This window comes from Leptodactylus fuscus, chromosome 2 (assembly GCF_031893055.1).
Source record: "Leptodactylus fuscus isolate aLepFus1 chromosome 2, aLepFus1.hap2, whole genome shotgun sequence".
Classification (NCBI taxonomy): domain Eukaryota; kingdom Metazoa; phylum Chordata; class Amphibia; order Anura; family Leptodactylidae; genus Leptodactylus; species Leptodactylus fuscus.
In genome coordinates, this window is record NC_134266.1 from 141,253,143 (window position 1) to 141,269,013 (window position 15,871).

Below are 15,871 nucleotides of genomic sequence, written 5' to 3' on the forward strand. Positions count from 1 at the left end.
TATATATATAGTCCTATGAAAAAGTTTGGGCACCCCTATTAATCTTAATCATTTTTAGTTCTAAATATTTTGGTGTTTGCAGCAGCCATTTCAGTTTGATATATCTAATAACTGATGGACACAGTAATATTTCAGGATTCAAATGAGGTTTATTGTACTAACAGAAAATGTGCAATATGCATTAAACCAAAATTTGACCGGTGCAAAAGTATGGGCACCTCAACAGAAAAGTGACATTAATATTTAGTAGATCCTCCTTTTGCAAAGATAACAGCCTCTAGTCGCTTCCTGTAGCTTTTAATCAGTTCCTGGATCCTGGATAAAGGTATTTTGGACAAACAATTCAAGTTCAGTTAAGTTAGATGGTCGCCGAGCATGGACAGCCCGCTTCAAATCATCCCACAGATGTTCAATGATATTCAGGTCTGGGGACTGGGATGGCCATTCCAGAACATTGTAATTGTTCCTCTGCATGAATGCCTGAGGATTTGGAGCGGTGTTTTGGATCATTGTCTTGCTGAAATATCCATCCCCGGCGTAACTTCAACTTCGTCACTGATTCTTGAACATTATTCTCAAGAATCTGCTGATACTGAGTGGAATCCATGCGACTCTCAACTTTAACAAGATTCCCGATGCCGGCATTGGCCACACAGCCCCAAAGCATGATGGAACCTCCACCAAATTTTACAGTGGGTAGCATGTGTTTTTCTTGGAATGCTGTTTCTTTTTGGACGCCATGCATAACGCCTTTTTTTTTATAACCAAACAACTCAATTTTTGTTTCCAAAATAAAGCTGCCTTGTCCAAATGTGCTTTTTCATACCTCAGGCAACTCTATTTGTAGCGTGCGTGCAGAAACGGCTTCTTTCTCATCACTCTCCCATACAGCTTCTATTTGTGCAAAGTGCGCTGTATAGTTGACCGATGCACAGTGACACCATCTGCAGCAAGATGATGCTGCAGCTCTTTGGAGGTGGTCTGTGGATTGTCCTTGACTGTTCTCACCATTCTTCTTCTCTGCCTTTCTGATATTTTTCTTGGCCTGCCACTTCTGGGCTTAACAAGAACTGTCCCTGTGGTCTTCCATTTCCTTACTATGTTCCTCACAGTGGAAACTGACAGGTTAAATCTCTGAGACAACGTTTTGTATCCTTCCCCTGAACAACTATGTTGAACAATCTTTGTTTTCAGATCATTTGAGAGCGGGCTGTCCATGTTCGGCGACCATCAAACTTAACTGAACTTGAATTGTTTTGTAGAAAGAAATGGTCCAAAATACCTTCATCCAGGATCCAGGAACTGATTAAAAGCTACAGGAAGTGACTAGAGGCTGTTCTCTTTGCAAAAGGAGGATGTACTAAATATTAATGTCACTTTTCTGTTGAGGTGCCCATACTTTTGCACCGGTCAAATTTTGGTTTAATGCATATTGCGCATTTTCTGTTAGTACAATAAACCTCATTTCAATCCTGAAATATTACTGTGTCCATCAGTTATTAGATATATCAAACTGAAATGGCTGTTGCAAACACCAAAATATTTAGAACAAAAAATGATTAAGATTAATAGGGGTGCCCAAACTTTTTCATAGGACTGTATATATATATGACCTTCCAAGTTTCATCACTTTCAGCAGGCTGTCTTGGTGTCACAGTATTTGTCTTTCTGCTTTCCAGAGCTGACTAAGGCACAGAAAAAACCCCTACTTCAGGCTGAGGCCCCATTTGGCGGATATGCTGCAGCTTGGATGTGGTAGAAATGGCCATTGCAATTTTTGGAAATTGCAGAATGTCAATTATTCCTATGGAAACGTGGCAGTTTCCCTATAGGTATAAGGGAGGCAGATAGTCCACAAAGAAAACCTATGTGGACCTTCTGTGAAAAGGGCTGTGAGAAAAACTGTAATACATTGCCGCGGTGGTTTTTTTTCCACCGGCCGCTACGTGAGGCCTTAGCCACAGTCATGAAACAGTCACATGTGATTTCAGTGGGAGATGCAAATAGAATCAAAAATCTTCCACAGCCAGCTCAGTTCTACTAACTTCATGATGGCGGGCCAGGACATCTTAGCTGAATTCTGTCCTACTGACCAGGCTTTACCCTGTCCTTGCTTTCATCTTTGAACTGTGTCTTTGTACTTCACCCGATAAACTTTGCCAGACTGTGAAAGCCATTCTCTGATGTCTGCCCTACCCTACTCCAGGTGATTCTGTTGTCACAACCATATATAAGTGGCACTCTAAAGGGCCAGCAGCTGCTGCCTCCTAAACTCTGATTTAGACATTTCCACGTGCCAGATAATACTCCTCCAAAGTCAATGAGAGCTACTCCACAGTGACAGCCCCTTCTGTCTGCCACACTCTACAATTCAAGCATTGCTAAACCATGTGTATTACTCCAGATTGCCATCTGTTACTGCCTGCCATACTTCAGGCATTACTTTCTACACATGTCTCACCAGTCAGTGTCACCCCAGAGTGCCAGCGCCCCCTGTCTGTCTCTTTCCATGTGTCCTTCCATCAGCTCCTGGAATATTAGGGAGGGGGGATTGTCAAGCCAAATGCAACACAATTAATTGCACTAAATAACTAGTCTACATGTTTTGCACCCCATTTACTATGTGTTTCTGAAATTTCTTTTCCAAAAGGGGGAATGTTTTTATGGAAGTTTTGGCGTACACCTGAAGTCTTCTGCATTTGAAGATCTGACCTTATAAGTAGCCACTAATCTACCTTACCTACCTTTTGTTTGGAACCACTTCCCACATTTTTCACACTCACTTTCTCACCTTTAAAACAACCTTTGTAAATTTCATACACATGGAAAGTGTCAGAAAGACAGGTCTGTTACAAGTATCCATTGAGTTAGGGAGTCTGTCTGTTTTGGTTGATCTTATACACTTAAAATTGGTGGATTCAATCAATGTAAATCTAATGTGTATGGCCACTATAGTCATGCGGTTGCAATGAAACATCACATCCTGTAGCTACCCACTGGCAAAACACAACATATTTTATTTTAAGACATGTTTTTTTAAGTATATTATTCATTTAAGATCATACCCTGCAATTTTTAAAAGTGTTGCTACTTTTGAACATTATGATCACTCAGAAGTCTGCTACAAATATTCTTAAGATCCTAGGCAGTGAGAAATCATGCATAAAAATGGAAACAATTTCCCTTTAAGCTACGGCTGAAATCTGTTATTTGACAACTGATAAAATCAGTTACATTCTGCAAATGTGGCATGTGCCTGGTTCTCTACGTGCTGAAAAGTCTGATATCTCTGTGACTTAGTAAATATGAACTTGCTAGTTTACTCAGGTCCTATGTGATAAGGCTCACTTTAATGTTTTACCTCTACTTGTCAGCCGCACATGGCAGTGTCTATTTTATCTTATTTGATATTTGCTCAAGCTTCCAGGGGTCAGTTATAGCCACAGTTTTTTGGTGCAAAACAAGCAAAAGTCATAAGTAGATGTGAGATAGCAGAGGGGTTTGGGCACAAGCCCTGGAGTGTTGTCATCATCACGTATTTGTTCTCTGTCCAGATAATATTGGGTTCAGGCTCATTTTTTGTGTGTGTTTATATAAGAAGATCAAAAAGAACTGTAAAGCAAGTGACCAGTGACCCGTTTTATCTAGCAGCAGTTCTTGCGTCTCATCCCACTTTGTATACTGAACATCCTGTTTACCTGCTGTCCCAAGAGCAATATTGTGTTTACACAATCCTTCATACATAGATGGTACTTTATAGTGAATGCCAATGTCAATGTAAGGCTAAGGCAGAAAAAAAACGGCTTTCTTTGTTACAGATACTGCTGCAGATTTTTGAGACAAAGCCAGAAGTGGATTGAGCAGAAGTGAGAACAACAATTGCTTTCAATATATTTTCCATTCTTTTAGTAGCCATTAGGTCAGCTTATAAAAATACCAGATTTTATTGATGTTTGTGCTCTGAAGGCACAGTACTATCTATAAGTTAACAATAGTACAGATTTTTGGTTTTGTGAATTTGACATCCTTTTATACCCTTATGTCCTGGAATTTTGCAGTTCGCGGTGTAGGCAAGGGCTACACTTAAACTTTTTGAAGCGCAATTTAATTTAGCTATTAGGTGGTAACTGCAGCCCACAACATGGCATTCAATTAAACATATTCATGTGGACGGTGGCTGGACCTTGATAGTGAAGGCTTATTCACATGACCACAAAAAATGGCCGTGTAACGGCCGTTTTTTAAATGGTCCTCACACCGCCATTTTTACAACACACTACATTCAATTTGACTGCCTGTTTTTGACGGCCATCAAAAAGACGGACGTACTATCTTTGTGAAAATGGGCATAGATAATGCAATAAATAAAACCACTGAAAATCATGGTTGTATAATCCCATGCCATGAGAATAAGGGTAGTCCTTGCACTTGCATGAAAACACACACACCACTATGAGGCATAATACTGTGTGCAGAGGCCACTATGGGGCAAAATACTGTGTAGGGGCCACTATGGGGCATATTAATGTATGCAGGGGCCATTATGGGGCATAATACTGTGTATGCAGGAGCCACTATGGAGCATAAAACTGTGTGCAGGGGCCACTATGGGGCAAAATACTGTGTGCAGGGGCCACTATGGGGCATAGTAATGTGTGCAGGGCCACTATGGGGTATAATAATGTGTGCAGGGGCCACTATGGGGCATAATACTGTGTGTGCAGGGGCCACTATGCGGCATAATACTGCATGAGCAGGGGTCATGGTGAGACAGTTTACTTTGTGGTATGGGGAAAGACCAGAGGATGAAAGGAAAACGGAGATTCTTTTCTTTTCTATATTACTGTGTGGAGGCTACTCTGGGACATTATGGTATATAAATGGGGTATTAAACTGTGTAGGTACTAGGAAAGGGTGCGCTATGCTGTGGGGGCCCCCCAAGTCAAAATTTTGATGGGTACCCAGTATTTGCTAGTTACATCACTGACCATAATACATACTGACACATGCACAAATACAAATCTATTTATATTGTGGCCTCAACGACAGAATACTGAAAAAAATGCATGCAGTTACAGTCTTTGCGTACAGTCTTTTTGGGAAACAAAAAAGAAGATATCCATACAAACACTCCAACACTTCAAGTCATATCCAGAGGAACTTTCAACACCCTGACAACTATTAACGTCTTCCAGCCACAGGCATTTTTCATTTTTTGTTTTTGATACCACCTTCCAAACTGCCATTACTTTTTTATTTTTCTGTTCACAGCCACTGAGGGCTGAATGTATGAATATATATGACGCAGAAGCGAAGCAACATATTGGTATTCACTGCTACACAGTTTGTATCACACTTGAGAAAGGACAGGTGCCCGAAACGCGTCGTGTTTAATAAACTGTTCAAGATCATACTTTGGTGTGCGCGCTTACTCCCTACCCCTCCACTCCTATCGGGCTTGCCTGAGGAATCACCTAGCATTGTATCACGCTGTTTCACAGCGTAAGGGAAAGAGCTGCTGCTTTAACACCTTTTATATGCTCATATGGAGTTGTGACTATTTCACAACATCAATAGGTAAGAGACCAATCACATATCATAACCAAGAGTGTTTGTATACTACACTATATTGGCGCTCGGTGTCTCTCCCATTTTATCTTTTTAAGCTACAGGTCCCATCTCTGGTATGTACACCTCTGTTCAGAATGGGCGTCCCTTAACCTCTGTACCACATGGTGAAGTGGACACTAAATATAGATGTAGCCACACATACGTACAGCTCTTTTTATTCATTTTTATTAATTAAAATAAATATAAATAGAAACTTTGTTCTATTAAAAAAGGAATTAAATAAACTCACCCTTATCTCCAGCGACCACGGACTGAAATAATTTTTAGAAAGATTGACTAAATGCCCAGAAATTACACAATCTAATCAACTAATTTCAATTAATGTACAGATCTAGCAATAAGATGTGAGCACTATAAAATAGCATAATTCACACACATTCTTATAAGTAAAGCATACTATAGCACTGAGCAGGACAGGGTGGAGAAGCAGTACAAAGGCATCATCTGTGTACCATATGTATCTGTTCCTGATCTCCTAATAGATTGTCTGACCCCTAGTAGATTGCGTAGGCTTCACAAAAAAATATATGCTATAGATATAGAAGTCAGTGATAGCTAATCTAGCTAATTCATTTCAGTGATGGTTAATTGTAAAACATTTAGATTAGTTTCTTGTGGACAGTTATGTAAGGGTAGGTTCATATACCATTATTAATGTCCTTGGCTTTTCATTCGTCATAGGATAAGAGCTCTCGTCTATGACGGATGAGAGCAATGGACAATAATTGTAGAAAGCAGATGGAGCACCCTCTGTCTGGTGTCTGTCTACATTTACTCACATGTTAAAAGAAATGATGGGAGCTGTCTTCCATCTTTTTTTTACTTTTGTAATGGAAAAAGAGGTCCAGAATGTCCTATATGGAACAGTGACTGACAATGTCTCTAAAACACTGTGGAATATGTTGGCGCTATTCAAGTAAGATAAATAATTAGATAGGCTCCTCTGATACAGTTATTATAAAGGAGATTACAGTATGCTCTCCTTAACTGTATACTTATGGGTATATTGTCACTCCTTAGGGAGAGACCACCTTTTAGGTGTGTGGAGTCTGACAAGTCATTTTCGCTCCACTGTGGGGGATTATGGGAAGAACATGCAAATATGTTTCCCAAGATATAAATAGGAAAATAGTGCCTCTGTATGCTGCCCTCTATGGGAATCTCCCTTGAACATCATGCCCGACTTTCCCAGAAGTCTTTATTGCAATGATGCAGGATTCTGCCAAGTCAATATCCCAGCTGTGGACAGCGCCGTTTCAACCTGATTAGATCTCATCAGCACAGCCTAGGGAGAACTGACTAGGCAGAGGTGTATACTTTGTATACTTATGGTCTCTTATATTATCTAAAAGAATATCAAGGGAAGGATAACCACAGTGTCCTCCCAACATATATGGTACTGTCTCTAGCTTCTCATACCATGTCGTGTCAAGCATTATGAGAGTAAAAAACACAGAGAAAGAGGAACTAGGGGTGCCTGAAAATTAGAATGGAGTCTTTTTAGAAGCAGAGGAGAGGCTACACTGCAAGAAGTACAGTATACATAAAGAGTATAGATTATATAGTCAGGTGGGAAATACAGACATGGAAAGCGAGTTTCCAAAAGGTGTTCTTTAACATACAGATACATCTATTACTAAATCCTAGGGTAATGTGTCATTTGGGAATATATATATATATATATATATATATATATATATATATATATATATATATATATATCACTGTAAATTAGAGGAAAGAAATATGGCAAAAAGAAAAAATGAAATCCATTCAGAAAAAATATGATTATGGCTGTACAAACATGGCGTAAGAAATCAAACAAGACAAGTGTATTCTAGGCACAAAATCCCCATGTGACAGAAAAAAGCTGTATAATTTCATTAGTCTCCAAACCGTGAATGTATTCTTCCATCATATGCAAAGGGCAAACACATCTATCATAAAATTATTTAAACACGATAGCAGGAATACTTCATTTACCAATAATAGCATTCCTCTGGCAATCACAGGCGCCAACTTTATGCTGCTGCGGAACTGGTTTAATATCTTGGGAGCAGTTTAGAAAGCTAATACTTCTCTTGTAGGTTAGATGTTTGTCTGCCTCACACTGAATCCAACTGTGCTACTATGTACTGCATTAAAAGCATGTTAGCAATACAGACAGATTTGTAAGCACTTTGCAGGTTCTGAAACCTTTTTGGGCAAAGTTTTGATATGGAAGGTAATAAAGCATTTATATGTCTTGCACCGCAGATGATTTAGTGTGGAGCGTTGCTATTGGATTTACCCTATGTGCACTCTTAACAGGAAAATTGTTGTCAGATGAAAGCATTCTCACTAAGTCAGCGACCACAGAACAGCTTTCTATACAAATAATTAGGCTTGTATTCTCCAGATTATTTTGTTTACCGGAAACCTTTTTAGGCTAAGGCCCCATGTAGCAAGGCACAGCAAAAAAAAAACGCTGCAGAAAAAAACGGAAACGCATCACAGTTGTTTGCAGCGTTTTTCAGTGTGCTCTCGCAAACATTCCTCTGCATACTTTCTGCCATTACACCTATACAGAATGCGACAGCGTTTCTGCAAGTAGAATTGACATGCTGCGATTTTAAAAAAACACAGCATATACGCTGTAGATTTGTTTTTCTGCCATGTGTAGATTGAATTAGCCAGAATCCCATTCACTTGGCAGGTACTGTACAGCGCAGCTTTTTGCCGTGGCGTTTTTGCCACAGCAAAAACACTGCGTTTTTACAACACAGGGCTTCAGCCTTGAAGGGGCTCTATCATTGGGAAAAGTCATTTTTAACTAAACACATCCTTGCATAGCCTTTAGAAATGCTATTCCACACCTACCTGTAGTATGTAGATTGCCTCAGTGGTTTTTGAATAAGTCCATTTTTATTCATATGCTAATGAGCTTACAGCCAGCACAAGACGTTCCCAGCAGCCTCCTCTCTGCTATTATCTCCTATCTGTGCAAACAGGAAGCTGAGTCATCATCTTCATCAGCAGCAGCCTGTGCTGTATACACCCATAGGAAACCCAGCATCGTGCACCCAGTCTAATTAGAATATGAATACAAATGGACTTATTCAAAAACTACTGAGATAATTTACATACTAAAGGTAGGTGTGTATTAACCTTTCTAAAGGCTATGTAAGGATGTGATTACTTAAAAATGACGTTGCCCAATGATAGAGCCCCTTTAAGGACCCAGGCATCCTCAATCTAATTCACTTTCAATAACTTTAAAGCATAAAACATGATTGCTTACACTTAACTAGTCATCAGGAAGAAAATTCAGAGACAACTAATTGCTGAATAAAGATTATCGGAGAGATATAAACTGATAACTAATGCTTCGATTCTCATGGATACATGTTACTAAGCCATAATTTCACAACAGTTTTTAATGCACAAATTTGCTAACTACAGTAAATCAAGTCACACAATACTGTAAAATGCTAACAAAATAACTGCTGAAAAAGCGAACACTATACACCAAATCAAAAGGGGGACTGTAAGTAAGATTAGTAAAGTGATTTTCACTTTTTCTAAAGACATTCTGTAAACACATAGAAACAAATATTTTGCACGTACAAAATGTCATCTGCATTTTTCTAGATGAATGGAAGCTGCCATCGCATCTCCCTAGTGGCCAATTTACCAGCAAAAATGGAATAATGGTGGGTTTGCAAAGCAGTAACCTTTGCTCAAGACATTTGTCAGACAACCTGACAGTCATTTTAAAGGGTAGGAGGTTAAACAAATAGATGATAAACATTACCAAATAGATTGTGGAAAAAAATACATATTCTAGACCCAGAATATCAAATGAATACTATTTAACAGGATTACTATGAATTTTGGATAACCTCTTGTACTCTTAATGGAATGCACAAAGCAATTCCTCATTCCATGGTGACAAAGAAAAGCACACATCCAATTAAATAGAAACTTTAAACAGACACTTGCATAAATGTAAAAATCTTGTACACAATTTTGAATATTTTGCCTATTTGTATATGAATTTGAAGGTGAAGACTTTTTTTTACTGTAATTATTAGTAATAGTATTTTCAAGATTACACAGAAAAAAAGTACAAATTGGTACAATAAAACTGTGCAGTACCCTGAAAACAAAAATGTAGGAAAGATATAATACGAAAAGACAATTGATCCGTGAGGAACACACAGTGGGACACAGGGACAAGGTGGGGGGCATCCAGGGAGGGTGGGGGGGGGGGGTAATGATATATCCCCTAGAACAGGGGTCCTCAAACTTTTTAAACAGTGGGCCAGAGGCAGAGCAGATCGCACAGACATCGGGAGCGGTGCCCTCCAATAGGTAAAGTGAAGTGCACACCATGGTCTGGTCCGAGCTCCCCAGGAGCTTCATTATAAATGCACGCCTACCGGCGTTGTCGGTGGGGCCAGACAGAAGTGCTTGGCGGGCCGCATGTGGCCCGCGGGCCACAGTTTGAGGACCCCTGCCCTAGAATATAGTGCATCCCACAAGGTCCAAATAGAATGAAAGGCTTCCAACTGTATTATTCAGGGCAGCTCTCAGGTATTATAGACTGTGGACATCCTTTATCCAGGCATGTAGATCAGTACCTGATGAAGGAGCAGTGCGTTTCCAATGTAATGCTATAAGAATCTTGGGAGTCTGACATTGCCTGTATAGTTTTTTAACTAAGCGTATCTTTACATAGCCTTTAGAAAGTTTCTTGATGTGCAAATTTATCTTCAGAAAGCACAGGAGGCATTATCCCTGTGCTCCGAGTACCCCTGAGTCATCAGCCATCTCTGTTTCTCACCGCCCCCTTCTTGAATGATGATTGCTCCTTCTACCCGTTTTCACTGCTTCCACAGCAGCTAGTCACATACATGTGCGAGATTTTAATCGCAAAAAAATGTGGTGGAACATAACTACACCGGAGCCACACCACCAGCATTCCAAGGAAATCATGGGATTTAAGAAAGGTAAGACAGCACGGGTGTGATACCAATGCATTACGGGTTTATATTGTGTGTCTTTAAATGCCACACACGTGGACGCACAAACATATTATCTGCCTTTGGGCAAGGGAAATTAGTCAACCAGAGGATTCTTTCCATCTAGTCATATACAGTGGCTTCTAAAGTATTTGTACTCCTTGAACTTTTTCACATTTTGTCACCTTACAACCACAACCTTAAATGTAATTTACTGAGATTTTAAGTCATAGACCAACACAAAGTAGCAGATAATTGTGAAATGCAACAAAAATGAGACAAGTTTTGATCAAATAGAAATCACCTTAAGGTCTCAGTGGTTTGTTAAAGAACACTAGAGAACAAACAGCATCATAAAGACCAAGACAAAAATTTACGTTTGTGGTTGTAAGGTGACAAAATGTGTAAAAGTTCAAGGAATACTTTTGCAAGCTACTGTATCTATGCATAGGTGCCAATACCTTTGGAGAGGAGAGTTGCTGATAAATCACGGTGAATAAACCTCTCACAGAGGTACCTGTTTGACACATTGTTTTAAAAGCAGTAAGTAGGGCAACCCTCAAAGACCCAAAGAAAGATGGGGTAAAGTGGGCAATTTGAGTAGTGGGGTAACTCAGTCCCAGGAACGTTCAAGACAAAGGTGAAGTAACCAAAGTGCCTGAGCACCAGGGTCAAGAGGTCAACCATACCAGCTAATTGAAACAGGCCTGCCCTAGACCAAGGATGGACCATTGCTGTCAGTCTCTCCGGGAGGTCATAGAGAAATTCTGGGAAACAAAGGTGAACAGCTTAATACAAGTAACCCATATCACTCTAGTTGAAGCAAACAGGACCCAAGGCGGGGGAAAGTGGGGGTTTTAGCGGATCCACAGGAAAGCATTTGGATGCTTAGGTATAAGCCATAGATCTTCAATCTCTACCCACTTTGGGTATGCCTATGGTGCAGCCCAAAACGGGATACATCTCAGCATTTCAGGTGGGTGTCCCAATAATAATGAATAAAATGAGAGATCCAGTGGCATTTAGCATTCCAAATTAAATGGAATTTGGCTTTCTGCACTTCTGAATGGGGAGCAGCCACTGGGAGAGTTTCAAATTAACATAAGAGCTTTGGGAGGTGGGTCATTTTTATTACAGGCATGTTGACTGGTTTTAGGTTAATGCCAGATGATAAAGATTGTCACAGTAAGTTTTATGGTCCCCATGCACATAAGATAAAAGTCAGCAGACAGCCATCTATATATTCTCTTCCCTTTTTCTATCTCTGAAAAGTGCTTACAGCCACTGAACCCTGACAAATGACTAGAAAAGTGCTAAGCATTGTATCTGTTATCTTTGTATGTATCTCCATGGATAACTGCAATTTACAACAAGCATGCTCTTCATCTCGGGACTACGCTCCTGGCCTGAGCTGAAAACCAGTAAACAGAAGGAAAAGGTGACAAGACAGCAAGAGAAACCCTGAAATGGGAAAACCTCTTTATTCCATGCCAGACCCCTTACTCCCCTCTTTCCATCGATAACCTATATATGTGATTAGTTCAACCAAGCATGCATTTGTATGAAGAACTAGCTGGTACCCGCGACTTCGTCTGCGGTGATTGTAGAAGTGGTTTAAATACAGGTGCGGGTAAGGTTTTAGTAGTGTGTATATGGTATGGGATATGAAATGTAACTTTGTATCTTGTTTTTGCTGTAATTCTGAGAATACGTGAGACTTTTGTGTTGAATGTAATTTGTATTTCAGCTGCTATACGGTGATCTGAGAAACTGTACATAGTGTCTTTGGGACAGAGGTATTTCAAGTTAATATACTTCGATATACGACATTGTATGATTTGTTATTTTCCGCCAGTACATGTAAGTTTTGGGCACAGGATACTCTTGAGCAAGCAACATAAAGTTGTCCATGTGAGAAGCCTGGTGTGGCCAAATGTATTCCTGCTACTTTCAGTGTTTGTCCTTCGGATTTATTAATGGTCAGTGTAAAAGCCAACTTAAGGGGAAATTGTAGTCGTATGAATTGGAATGGGAAATTATTTGGTATAATTGGAATGCGTGGGATTAACACACTGTCACCTTTAGCTGCTTCTGTAAGAATAGTGGCATCAATGATATTTGTTCCTTTCAAATTTCAATACTAACTCTTGTGGGATTTTGTTATATAAGGCTACTGTCATACAACTTTGCTTGGCATTGTGTTTCCAAAAAACAAAACAAAACAAAAAAAAAAACTATCAAAAAAATGCCTGCTTTGCATTCTTTGCTAGCATTTTTTTTATTCACACAGGATTTTTCCATTTTTTGCTTACATTTTTTCTATAATGAAATCAGTATGACAACACACACATATCACATTGAAAGCAATAGGCAAAAAAGCCACCCATTGATTTCAATGGGGAGCGCGCGTATGCCGGCACCCATTCAAGTCAATAGGATCTGTTTTTTTTACGCCGCTCACTCTGAACGAGTTTACGTTCAGAATGAGCGAGCGTAAACTCCATGTGAAGGCTCCCTGAGACATCACAGGTCACTTTCTGTGACCACTGAGGCCAATCAGAGGTTTCAGCAGAACTCAGAAAGTTCCGTAAGAAGCCGTCAGAGCAGAAATACCGGACCGCACTGGGAGGACACTGGAGCACCAGGAACAGGTGTGTATGATAGATTTTTTTTTCACCTCCCCCAGTTGTCCAGGCATTAAAAAAAATGCCTAGACAACCTCTTTAAAGCTTTCTTCAAATTGTTAAGTAGAAGTCAGGTTATAGATCCAAAACATCAAACTAAGAATATTACTATACAGTATACAAAATTGGGAACACTTCTCTAATCATTTTTTTATTGAGAAATGTTAAAAATGTTGTCCTTGCAAGCACTATACACAGAGAACACAACCCAATAAAATAAAAAATAAAAAACCCAATAAGCATACAACATGCCCATTTTAAAGAACATGTATTATGTTATCTATCTTCAAAACCACAAAGAGGTCAGAAGGTCAATTGCATTGCAATGAAGTTAAGCATAGCATTTAACCAAAATAAAAGAATCTCACAATACAGAAGTATTCTCGAAGTATTGATCCAGAATGGTTTGGCAGCTACACATTGTCTCAACCACGCAATTATCTTGAACTCTGACTTATTAGTCATTTCTAATAACTTTAAAAGCCCAGTTCATCATACTAGATCAAACTATTGACGTTTTATAAAGGACAGTATTTATTACAAGTCCATACTTTTATCTACACATATATAATTTTACTTCATTATCTTCATTATTTTATACCTCTACAATATATAAGTTTACCAAGGACAAGCAAAACTAAAAGATTTTATTTTGCATGTTTTTATGCTACAAAGCCAAGTGTAAAACCGTCACCACAACCATCTGCGGCTCCGCTATGATTGAAGCTGCTGTAGGGCGGACTTTTTAGTTAGCTCATTATAATTAATGGGGAGAAGAGAAAATCTGTGCAGCAAGCCATGTAGTGGTCAGCACTTATGTCAGACTACAGTTCTTGGTGGCTTCCACCCATACTGTTCACTGAAAGGATTGTGACTAACGGACCAAATATAGGAATACTGTAGAAACTCTGAACAACTAATAACACAGATGCTACTATGTTAGTTGGTGTTCACACTACCACTGCATTTTCGTTCCGATAAGGTCACTTAAAAAATAAAAACGGACGCCAATGATAACAGACATTAGATCAATTAAAAAGAACGGACACATTAACATTCATTAGTGTCCATTATTGGCATTGTTTTTGTCCATTTTTATACTGTCCGTTAGCTATATATATATATATATATATATATATATATATATATATATTTATATTTATTTTAAATGTAGATTGTGAGCCCCACATAGAGCTCACAATGTACATTTTCCCCTATCAGTATGTCTTTTTGGAATATGGGATGGAAATCCACCCAAACACGGGGAGGACATACAAACTCCTTGCAGATGTTTTTTTGTCCTTGGCAGGACTCGAGCCGAGAACTCCAGCGCTGCAAGTCTGCGTTGCTAACCACTGAGCTACCGTGTGGCCCCACATATGACAGATTTGGTGAAAACAGACACTAACAGACAACAGATAAAATCCCATTAAAAAAAATTTTAACAGATATATGACAGATCTGTTAGTGTCTCTTGATAACATTTTGTAACAGATGTTAGTAAGATATAATAGAAGTGTGAACACCACCTTACTAAACACCTTACAAAGAGAAAATATGTTAGATTTTTCAAGTTATGGACCAAGCTCTAAAGGGATCCATAAAGTATGCTGCTGGGTATGTAACAAGAAGAAACTAAAATGTAACATCAAGAAAGAACCACAGAATCAAATCTTTTAGTGGACTTAAGGTTTGCCACTTTAACAGTATACTCATGCCTATCTAGTTATATACGTACAAACATATATAACTAGAGGGGCACTTCTAAACTGAATTGAAGAGTGGAGGTTGGGGGTCAACTGGGTAATAGTGCCCACAACATAATACATTTTCAATTATCCTTTAATAAGAAGTAGAGGGACAATCTTAGGGCCATAAATTGAGACAATGTACTGAGAAACAAAAGTAAGACAGGCAAAATGGGACATTTTAAAAGCATTGTCAATATGTACTGTAAAGATACTGTATATTGCACATGAGAAAAAACATGTCAGGAACAAATGAAAACCATGTGGTTAAAAAACTGTCACAATAAATGATAACTATTGCAACAGGAGGAAATAGGAGCCATGTTGCTATAGGGGGTGCCAATGCTGTGGGGGTGCCAATGCTGTTAGGCAGCCGCTTGGGTTCCAAGGTGTCCATGGCTGACCAAAACATCTGTGAAAAGCCTGATATGAAGCCTGTTAACTAAGGGAAGGCCATCTCCATCAGTACGATACGGTCGGTGCTCCAGTCAGGGCCCCAATGATGGCTGTCATCACACTACTCAGAGTTAAGCAGTCCCCCTCTGTAACTGCTTGCTCCCTCTTCTCCCATCCTCTTCATGTGACTACGGGATGTAGAGAGGATATGGAGTGGGATACAGAGATGCACAGAGTGAGCAGTAATGAAAGAAATAAAGAGATGCAGTCAGACTGCAAGTGAGTCTGGACTGTGTCACATATCTAGGGAGAGAGTGTAAGAGGTTGGGTTGGTTGAGTAGTTGCTGACTGGATATGCTACATACAGGCAGCAGCTAAAGTGCAATGAATGCTTCTGCCATGTTGTTCC

General features: G+C 39.4%; 1 protein-coding gene across 5 annotated transcripts in view; it reads right to left on the bottom strand.

Annotated features, from left to right (window-relative positions):
- Positions 1-15,871, bottom strand: part of BCAS3 (BCAS3 microtubule associated cell migration factor) — an 849,167-nt gene that overhangs the window by 539,355 nt on the left and 293,941 nt on the right. The window lies entirely within an intron of this gene.